Genomic DNA, 11,091 nt, shown 5'->3' on the forward strand with positions numbered 1-11,091 from the left:
CCCCCCAAGCCTCCTGCACACCATGAACAGCTGAATTGAGGAGATGCAGGGAGGATAGACGCTGATCGCAGAGCTGCCTGTGGGTGGAAGCGCTGGGAGCTGGGGTAGGGAAGAGAAGTTGCTGGGGGCTGCTACATATTCTTCGGTTCTTTGGCAATGTCATTAGTAAATTCTGGCTCCTTTCAGGCGCGGTGTATGGCCACTCCTTTAAGACCTGACAAGATCTCACCCCTTTGCAATAGCTACAGATGACCCTGATCCTCTTTATTTTGGTAGATTCAGGTCAACGTGGACGCTTCTTATCTTTTTACTCTATTATCTGTAATTTGGCAGGGTACTTGGAGAGTTAGTTTGTGCTGTTATAGTGTTATGTAAATAATTCAGATTATTTATGGGATATTGCCATATCACTATCTAATTCCTGTAAATGTATGTTTAATCCGGTTGGATTCTTTAACTATCTTATTTGAACATACTAGATGAGTTCTAAGTTTATTTGAGTCTTTGATAGGATTTATGCCTTTACATTAACTAGTGTTGGATCTGTAATAAGATTTTAAAAAACCCCGTATCACTATACAAAGTTAGAGGCTTACAATGTGAGCTCCCAGATACTATCAGAATATCAATAACATTTTATTAAATGGGGACAGCCAGCATAACAGTGTATTGGGTCACTGTACGCAAGTGTCAACAACAAGAAGGACAAGACCATGTGCTATCAGAAACAGCTGATTCACATCTCCTTTCTACGCCCCAGCAGTATTATAGGAATTTCTATGTGTGATGATGAAGAGTGCTAGTATTAGATTATCAATTAAGGATAGTTTATTAGTTATTCAAATCTCTCTCCTTGTGGCGCCCCCAGATTGAACCCCCCTGGGTTACGCAAGCATGCTTCCACCCATTGGTTATCCCTCCCCTGGGCTATAGCCTTAGGTTTCTTGTGTTATGGCTGACGATGCTGCAGCACGCTAATATAACGGTCCATTCAGTGGCTTCCTTCAATAGGCAGCTTGCCTTGTGCAACAGTACATGCGGCCCCCATGTCTGTACGGGACCAGTGCTGTCACATTTCATAAAGAGATCTGGAAAAAGAGGTAGAGTGAGGGTGGCAAGTTTTGCAGTGAGTAACAATTACTCGAACGCAGTTAATTCAACTGAATTATGAGAGTACAAAAGAAACTCACAGACTGCGGCTGACCAAGCATTGACTGACAGATGAATTAAATGTTGATAAATTCACATAATGCTTTGGGAAAATCCTCTACCTATCATACAGCTGAGTGGTTAGTTAGCTCTACCCGTCAAGAACGAGCTCTTGGAGTCATCTGTGGCTATTCTGAATACTGCATCAATGTTGTACTAAACGCTAGCTACGGGTTAATGTCTCTTCACCGTAAAGGCGTTACAAAAGGGGACTAAACCCCTGACCACGAGACCAATGCGGGCAGCTACTTTACTGTGTGGATGGGAGTTTTGAGGTTGTAGGGTCTTCTGTTCTGGTGTTGTGTCTTTTCTCGGGCGGGTATGAGGGAGCCGACATCTCTACAGGTCTCTAACGTTTGTTCAGTAGTAAGTAAACAGGCGATTCCACTCTGGTTTGGGAGGATTGGGAAATGCCTATGAGGTCGTTAAGCTCCCAGACTCTGTGCTGAAATTGGCACTTCCCAGGCATCAGCTCCATCTTATCGGCCTGCTGCGCCTTCAGACCATACCTCGGTTCCCTCTGCCAGGAACGCTCTCTGTAGTTCTTACTACCCGGGCCTTTTGTCTTAACTGGAATCTCTAGGTCTTTCTTTAGAGGGTAAGAGTGTCGGTAGGGTATTTGTTTCGTCAGGTTTGCTTACCAAAGTAGAGTATTGTCATGGCGAGGCGTAAACCCTCCTTGTTGCTTCACCAATGTAATGGCCTGAATCTCGTGGCCTACACAGTTCACGGGTGAAACCCTAACTCGGGATCGTGGTACAGCCCTGTAGGCAACAAAGAACTGCTGCAACTAAGTCCAGCAGTGGAGATTTCTTCTAGAATTTGACGGTCCTGGCCCAAGTTCCTTAACTGTTCGCCGGCTTGTATTGATGTGATCGCGTGGCCACCAAGTGGATACACCAATGGTTTCCACAGTTTTCTTGGTTCGCTGCCGAATAATAGTCCGAATCGGTGCAGGATTGTCGGAGGGCCACCTACCCTGGCAACGATGCTCTGTTAGGGCCGGCCACGCTTAGCCTGGTGTGGCTACTGCTTCGCCTCGGGTAGCAAGGGTCTACGACGGCAGTATTGTATGCTTCCCTCTGAGCGTTTTCTTGGGAAAGGACCGAATATCACCGCTCTCGCTGAATTGGTGACTCAGTTATGGAGGAGTGGCTGGAGGGGCTTGACTGGTCTTTGGCTTTCCCACTCTCTTTGGCCACCTACAGACCGGAAATACTTCGGCACGTCACTGGCATCCCTCCAGTGGCAGGATTCCCAAGCTGTCTTTGGTTCTGTTCCCGCATTTGCCAGTGGGCTCTCATGGGTACGCTTTAAAAGCTTCCCGAAGGTATTAGGTGGACACAACTGTTTTTCGCAGTGCATTCTTCCTGGTGATCCAGAACATTCTCTTGTATTAAAGTCCTTGGTCTCTAACACGGAGTCGATTAGATAGCTGGAGAGGCAGGTTGGGTGCTCCGTATGCCGCGCCGCTTCGTGAGGCTTCATCGCTCCTGCTCAGTCTGAATGTTCTCCTTCGGGCTGGCGGACACAGTTCCTCCTACCAGCTAGACTTAGGGCTTGGGTTCCCTTGGAGATGTAGGTTCGTGGGGATTTGATTCCATTGCGGTGTGAAACCGCTCTCGCTATGCACCTCGGTCCCGTATTTTGGCTCCTGGCTGAGCTCGTGTTGGTATGGCTGTCTGCTAGTTTTGCCAGTTCAGGGTCGCTGGCGCCCTCTGGCCGTTGGATAGATGTATGCATTACTGCCTGGGTGGTGTGGGTGTGTTTTCCGTTCGGGCTGATGGAGGCGCTGTGGCTGTTTTCAGTTGTATCGCAGGAGCTCGGGTTCACTCACTTTCTGGTAGCTCTGGACACAGATGGCTTCTGAGTCGACGGCCTCAGAACGATATGGATCTGGGGCTTGCCTGGTTAGGTGGTGTACCCTTCCCACTTCTTAGCCGCTTCACCTGGTTGGCCCGTCTTCCCCATAGGGGATGGTATCATTTTCATTGACTGCAAGTCCACATTCGTGACCGCTTTGTCCTGGACAGGCGTTGTTCAGCCTGTTGGCAATCTACAACTCATCTCTCTGCCTAACCCCCCAAGCCTCCTGCACACCATGAAACAGCTGATTGGGAGATGCAGGGAGGGATAGACGCTGATCGGCAGAGCTGCCGGTGGGTGGAAGGCGCTGGGAGCTGGGGGTGAGGGGAAGAGAAGTTGATGGGGGGCTGCTGACATATTACTGTGGTTCTTTGGCAATGTACATTAGTAAATTCTGGCTCCTTTTCAGGCTCGGGTTGGCCACTCCTGTTCTAAGACCTGACAAGATCTCACCCCTATTGCAATAGCTACAGATGACCCATGAACTACTCTTTATTTTGGTAGATTCAGGGTCAAGGTGGACAGCTTCTTATCTTTTTACTCTAGTTATCTGTAAGTTTGGCAGGGTACTTGGGAGTAGTTGTGCTGTATTATAGTGTATGTAATAATACAGATTGATTTAAATTGGGGATATTGGACATAATCACTATCTAATTCCTTAAATGTAATTTAATCCGGTTTGGATTCTTTATATCATTATTTGAACATACTAATGAGATTCTATTTATTATAGTCTTGATAGGATTTATAGCCTTTACATTAATGAAGTGTTGGGATCTGTAAATAAGATTTAAAAAAAAACCCTATCACTATACAAAAGTTATTAGAAGGCTACAATGTGAGCCTCCCCAGATATCTCAGGAATATCAAATAACATTTTATTAAATGGAGACCAGCCACAATAACAAGTTTACCTTGGGTCACTGCACTTCTAAAGCAAGTGTCAACAAACAAAAGGAAAGACCATGCTGCTATTCAGAAACAGCTGATCACTATCTCCTTTACAGCCCCAAGAGTATTATAGGGGATATATTCTAATGGGTGATTGATGAAGAGCTGCTAGTATTAGATTATCAATTAAGGTAGTTTATTAGTAGTCAAGACTTTGCAAATTAAGATTGGCGAGTGTTTGTGTTCACTCTGATTTGCTAAATTAGTTGAGGCAAAATTTAAAATCTGATTTGCTTGGGAGAAAGGAGACCCTTTTCTGAGTTATAGATGACCTTTGAGGGCATTATCTACTGGGGTACAAGCAGCACTGTATTTCAGAGAGATTTTGAATGTTTGGGAAATGAGAGCTGAAAAAAACTACTAATGGTTGCTTGAAAATATATAGAAGATATTAAGAAAAACACCTGATTACAAGAGAATGAAAAATCACTTGAACTGTACTGGATCTAGGGACACTGAACAACCCTAAAATGATAGAAAGTCTGAGACAACAGAGGGTCAGAACCCCTGCTACATTGCCTTTTAGACTGGCTTAGCAGGTCACTTGAGGCTTCCATACAGCACAGAAGAACATCTGGGTGGCATAGAAATACCACAACCACTTCCTCGTCCCTTGATGCAGGGGCAGGGCCAAAGGAAAGGAAGCATGGTCAGGGTTTGCTATGGCCCTTGGGCAGCCCCTGAAAGACATAAAAGGCTGATCTAAATTGTGTTGTGGAACTGATCCAGCGCTGAGTCAGCAGCTCTGCACCTCCTTCCTTTCTGAGTGCTCCTTGGACACAACTCAAAATGTGGACTCAAGCTTTCATATCTGATATATGAAAATATAACCTGTGGGCCTGCTCCATCAACATCTGTTCATGCACATGGTTTTTGCTCAATGCAATCACTTTTGTGAATGACTGTTGCAGGAGCAGGCTCCGCCCTCCCGCATGTAGGCTCTCAGCTACACTCTTATTAAGGAAGGAAATTCACCCCTTTAAGAGTGCGATGAGCAGTTCTAGAAACTTTTCAGAGCACCATTCCTGCCTTTCTTCTCTGTGTAGCTTGAAAGCTCGGACCTTCCAGCTGGTCCAATAAAAGAGATTACCACACCTACCTTGTTGTTTCTATCCAGTGTGTGAGAGAGAATCACTTGTCTCAGTGAGTCAGTAGAACCTATTTAACTCTTCTCAGACAGTCAACATCTGCTAGCAGTGTGGTGTGTTCTAGGCAAACACTGTTAATCTGTTAAAATCCTCAACTAGTCTCAAGTAACATGTAAAATTGTCCCTTTCTGACATGTTAATCTAGTGATCCCTCCTAGATGAGTTTCTCGGGCCACCAGTAAAGCTGATTTCCCCACTCACCAAAGAGTGACAAGCTACTTTACTGAAACAAAAGTGGAACACACATTTCAGGTGTGCAAATACCAAAGAGAGAGAGACTAACAGAGTAAAAAGGTGATGTAATGTGACGCTAAGGAAGGGAAAATTTACATTTTTGTTTCAGAAAAAATGTCCCTAGGGTGCTATTGATTGGCCTGTGACAAGGGAAGTAGTGAAAACCCCATTGCTGGGTACACTTAAAACTGGGACGGACAAATCAGTATCAATGTACAGTCAGGAACAATTGTGCATGGACAGGGAAATGGCACAGTATGCCAGCTCATCCTTTTCCATCTCTAGAGCTATGATATCTAATCCAAGCTACCGAACTGTGATCAATTAGATCAGTGATATGAGGCATATATTGACTACAGACCAGGTTCATGATTTAATATGGAAGTGTTACAACAAACCTATAAATCATAAGTCTATGCAGCTGCCTATGGCGCAACTATGAAAAGTTAGCGGGCACATAGGTAGTTCTGCTTTCACATAGTTAACCAGCAAGTCTTCACCCACTGCTCCTTAAGGAGAATCCTTTCCAGCTCTGCACACAGACACAGTGCAGAGAGAGTGTTCCACTAACTTCCTCCTCACTGCCCCAACCCCACCTTTTCTTTCCATGTTATAGGAAGCACTGAATGTAAGTAGACATTAAGTAAGCGGCTCTGTCAGAGAATAACTTTCATCAAGGCTAAGCACAGCCAATTTTCTTGTTCCTGGTGTAGTAAATACCCCTTCCTGGTACCTATAGTCTTTCCATAAGGGAAATCTTTCAGTGGTGCAGAGGAACAATGGACTTGATTGGACAATTACACCACATACCTGGGTTTAAATGATGAATTACTTGCCTGTCGGAGACACAGTTTTTGATTTACTAAAATATCTCTTAGATATTTAAAAAAAACCAATTAATCTCAAATCTTCTATAGATTATACAGTGGATTAATCTTTGTATAGATGCCAGCACTGGAAAACTATGAATAGGGACACTTGGAAGGGAAATTAGGGACACAGTGTTTGCCCCTATTGAATCCTGCTGGAGAGAATGGATTCTTGATTCTCCCCCTCCTGCTACCCCCCAAAGATAAATGGGGAGAGAAAATATCTTAAAAAGAGGAAGAAGTGGTAATTCTGGGTCTTACTCTTTGAAGAATTTACAGATGCTGAGATAGACTATTTTTGGTGGGTTTATGAGGGTCAGAAGGCTCATAGCACAAAATACAGGTCTGACCTCCAGAAAGTTTTTCATTTGAGAGCTACAGAGCTACTGGGGAATTGTTTGATCTCTGAATGTGTTTGTGGATTGGCAATTTCAGTGTCAAATATTCCTATTGTTAGTGCAGAAAGCACATACGATGGAGAACAATTTCAAGAGATTACTGCATGTGAAGCCTTGCAATTACAGTGCCTTTGTATACCCATGGAGTACAGAACCAATCAAAGTTCTCTGGTCTCGTCATCCCTCACACACATCACTCTCTCCCTCTAGATCCTCCTCCCTCTATATTTGTACAAAAACTGGAGAATCTAAGCATTAATTGCAGTGGCAGGCCCAGACCCAAGGATCCATTCCAGGTATTGTGCGAAAATGAAGGATTTCATCAGATTGCCAAGAGCAGTGCTGAGGTGGTTGTAGCATATTCTGCAATACCAGCAGCTGTCAGCATCACTGGGAGCTGCTGTAGTAATGTGCCCTACTTCCCTTGTTACCAGGGATAGAGTTTGATTTAGTCTGACGTTCCATCTGGAATAGAGGCATTCTGGAAGCTGAGCCCACTTAAGTGAAGTCCTGTAGGATCTAGAAAAGTGCTTACCCTTATAAAACATATAGCTGTGTTTCAAAGAGGCCAGGTGAGAGGCAAGAAATACACTGGGGCAGCCTTTGTATCGGGAGTATGGAAACTGCAGTTCTGGCCTACAGAGCTGAGTAGTGAAAAATGGTGAAAGTAAAAGACAGTTCGAGTGGCTTCAGGCCTAATGAGCACCCACCATACCAAAGCGGCTGTGGGGATAAGGGATTCCATCTGAGCCCCAAAGAGCAGAGATCAAAAAGAGACCTTACAAGAGCAGCATTGCAGGTGCCTGCTACAGCTGGTTGGTTAGTCAGCAGGCCCCTGAACAGTGTGACATGGCTGAAGCTTCATCTGTCCCCTGTAGTCAGGGAGAGCAAAGGGTCAATGAGGCAAGGGTGGGGAAGAAGAAAGGCAAATGGTGTGCATGGGGGAGAATGGGGAAATTGAAAATCTTCCCCTTACATTTGGGAGTGGTTGAGGGAGAAACTGAATGGTTGGAGTAGCCCTGGCTGAGCTGAGAGGAGAAACCCAAGGGAAAGGAAGTAGACTAGAGATCAGAGGACATGTATACTGTCCTATCTCCTTAGCGATGGGATGAAATTCAAACCATTAACCCAAGATCAGTCTGTGAAGGAGACTTTCATCTATCACAGCCACTTTTACTCCTTCCTTAACAGAAATATACACCCATTCTGTTCTGTGGACCTTCGTGTGGTAGCGAGGGAGCTGGTTCCTTGAACAAGGGGATTAGATTACATTGTGCTTAATTGCAACCACTGGCAATTTTATCAAGTCTAACAATTGGGAGACAATTTTAATATGTAAAAGTGAAAACATTTCTGTCTCATGTTAAAAAGAAAAGGTCTCCTTTTATTAAGCTTCCTTTGACTCAGAAAGGGCAGTAATTGGGCTCCTGTTACCACTTCTGGGTTCACAGATGGATAAATTTGTAAGCAATTTGTCCACTGATATCTTAAGGAAAATTGCACAGTACTTATAGTGATGGCCAAACTACTATATAGTTGTTATAGCCTGTGGGTCCCAGGATATGAGAGACAAAAGGTAGATGTGGTAAATCTTTTATTGGACCAACTTCCGTTGGTGCAAGGTCCAAGCTTTCAAGCCACACAGAGCTCTCCTTGAGGTCAGAGAAGGAATCGGAGTACATTACTACAAATAGTGGATTGTGCCTTTAAGACTACAAGGGCTGTGCAGAGTTGCATTACTGCAGTGAGAGACAGGCACAGAGCCTCCTGGGAAGTTTTGCTGCTTGCCACCTTGGGCAGAATGCAGTGTCATATATGGAGAGCTGATGTAAAGAGCAGTCAGAGGGAGCAATTTGCAGTGCGCAACCCACTTTGTCAGCCCTATAGCCATGAGAAGTATACTACAGGTTCTTTGAATGCCCTCTTGCAGTGATAGGCTCTGTTTTCCCTGTATAAGGCTTTCTTGCCCCTCCTCTTTGGCTTTGGACAAGCTAGCATCACCGTCAACACTCGCCTGGAGCAGTCCTTGGACTCAGAAGAAATGCCATCTTTTCTTCTTGTGCCATCTTTCCTTGCTCCATACATAGCCACAAAGGCCTGTACCCAATCAAAGCTGTAGTGCTTTGGTATGGCTGAATGCCATGGTATTTGCAACAGGGGCAGTCATGAAGTCCAACAGGAAAAAGATGATTCTGAAGTCCATTTCCAAGTTTATACTTGGCTAGGAGCTCTTTCTATCAAACCGTGTTTCAGAGCCATGTACTGAACAAAAAGTGGGGTGGTTTCCCTTTTAACTCCACAGGAATGGACTGACATAAATTTCTGACACTGCACGAGGATTGGAAGGATATGTTGACATTGTCATTCAGTTCTTTTGTGATTAACAGCAGCCTCAACACCTTTCAGAAAAATCTCTTTAAAAGCATAATGTAAGCTTCCTTTATAGGTTTGTCATCTTAATTGATGTACTAGGAAGTTGATTTTATTTTCCACTTTGTTTAAGCATTCACATCTCTTCATAGTTCATGGTTTTGAATGTGTATGCAAACCCTGCCTTGAAGAGATGGCCTGTCAGTGTAACTCTCATCCTATGGAAATGATGCGTCCAAGAGATCTATTGGTTTAATAGTTTTATGGTTTTCCTGGTCACTTTTTTTCCTTAATAAGGTCCAAACCAACTAAGAAGACTTTCTTACCCACTTTATGTTGCATCACAGAAAAAATTCATTCCTTCAGACATCAATTTGCAAAACTCTGGCCATATTGCAACCAATTCTGCCAAATAAAATGTTTGCCTATTTACTGATCTAGCAGTCTGACACTTGGAACAGGCTCGATGGTTTCAGACCCACAGTATTTACCTTTGGAAATACTAAGAATCTGAAAGAGCATTATAGATGTTAAAAATGCTTCATAATCAGGTAGAGACAGATTGGATAGTTGCAAAGGAAAACAGGGGCTCAGGATGATAAATGGCTGAGAGATTTATTTGATGGAACTTGATTAGAAATAAAGTGGATGCAGAAAGAGAGAGCAAAGGAAGAAAATCCAGAAAAGTGAGTGACAACAGGCATCTTGGGGGGGCCAGAGTATAGGCTGGAAAATGACATAGGTGGGAGGGGAACAAGATAGAAGATAGAACCAGAAGCTTCACCTGCCTCTCTTCTATCATGGGAAGTCTTTGTGCATTTTGCATTGCAAATTCATTTAATTTCAGAGAATTTGACAGTGATATAGAAAATTTAGCAAAATGTTCTGATCTTGTGATCAGACATGGATTTTTCATTGCTGAAAGCTTCTTGTTTGTTTGTTCTTTATTTATACTGCTGCTTATTTTTCTCTTGGTACATATATTTGGGATTTCAAATTATGGTAAAATCCCAATCTTCATTTACTGCATTGTTTTTAAACTAAGTCAATACAGCTCTGTTTCTAGAAGCCAAACCTTGCTAGAAAATTGAGGGTCTCCAAAAAGAGCTAAATCTTCATAGATATACCGTGTGTGTGAATAATAGATATAAAATGCCTGCAAGGTCACATGGACATTTCAAATTCTCTCATCACAAATTTTTAGCTGCTGCCAGTAATGGATGTGTATGGAAATAGTACTGGAAGTGAGACTGGAAGATTTTTGTTGCTGGAGATTGAGAACATCTCTTCTGTTCTGTTACAATATTTTTTAACCAGAAAGCTGAGTTCGGATGAAAGACCTGAGTTGTTTTTCAAAGAGGTTCTTTCCTTTACCCACTTTAACAATAAGATTGAGTAAGAATGCTCAAGAGACAAATCCTACTCCCATTACCTTCAATGGGAGCTTTGACATTGATTTCACTAGGACCCAGATTTTGCCCTAGGGAAGTAAGATTTGTCACAGATCAGAGAGTAGCACCATGAGTCAATGGCTCCATTAGCCTGAGATACATGCTCCTTCTCACTCGTATTCTTTTGCTGTAACTACTAGACCACATGAGCCTCCTTACTATGTTGTAACATTTTTTGCATGTGATTGAAGTCAGTAGGTGATTTTTATAAAATCCTTTAGCATATGACAGCCTTTGGTGTTACCACAGAGGGCAGGTGGCTGGGGCAGTAAGGTATATGTGAGGATCCACAGGTCTTGCACCTGGGTCCGTGGGTCTCCAGGTAACCCTTGTTGCCCAGCCACCAACCAGCAGCTGCTTGTGGTGGGTGGGCTGGGTGGCTAATGGAACCTTAGACTGCCTACAGGAGTCCTGACTGGAGGACTGTCCGGTCCCACCAAGTTGTCTAGCTGCACCATTAAGCCTGAAAGAGGCACAGGCAATTGTTTATGCAGCTAGCTAAGTTCCTGGCTAGCTGCTACACTGGGCCCAATCTTCTCACCCTGACTCCTGAGCCCTGCTTCACTGCCTTTTCCCTGGTTCCTGTTACCCTGCC

Source organism: Chelonoidis abingdonii, chromosome 17, assembly GCF_003597395.2.
Source record: "Chelonoidis abingdonii isolate Lonesome George chromosome 17, CheloAbing_2.0, whole genome shotgun sequence".
In the NCBI taxonomy this organism is placed as follows: Eukaryota; Metazoa; Chordata; order Testudines; family Testudinidae; genus Chelonoidis; species Chelonoidis abingdonii.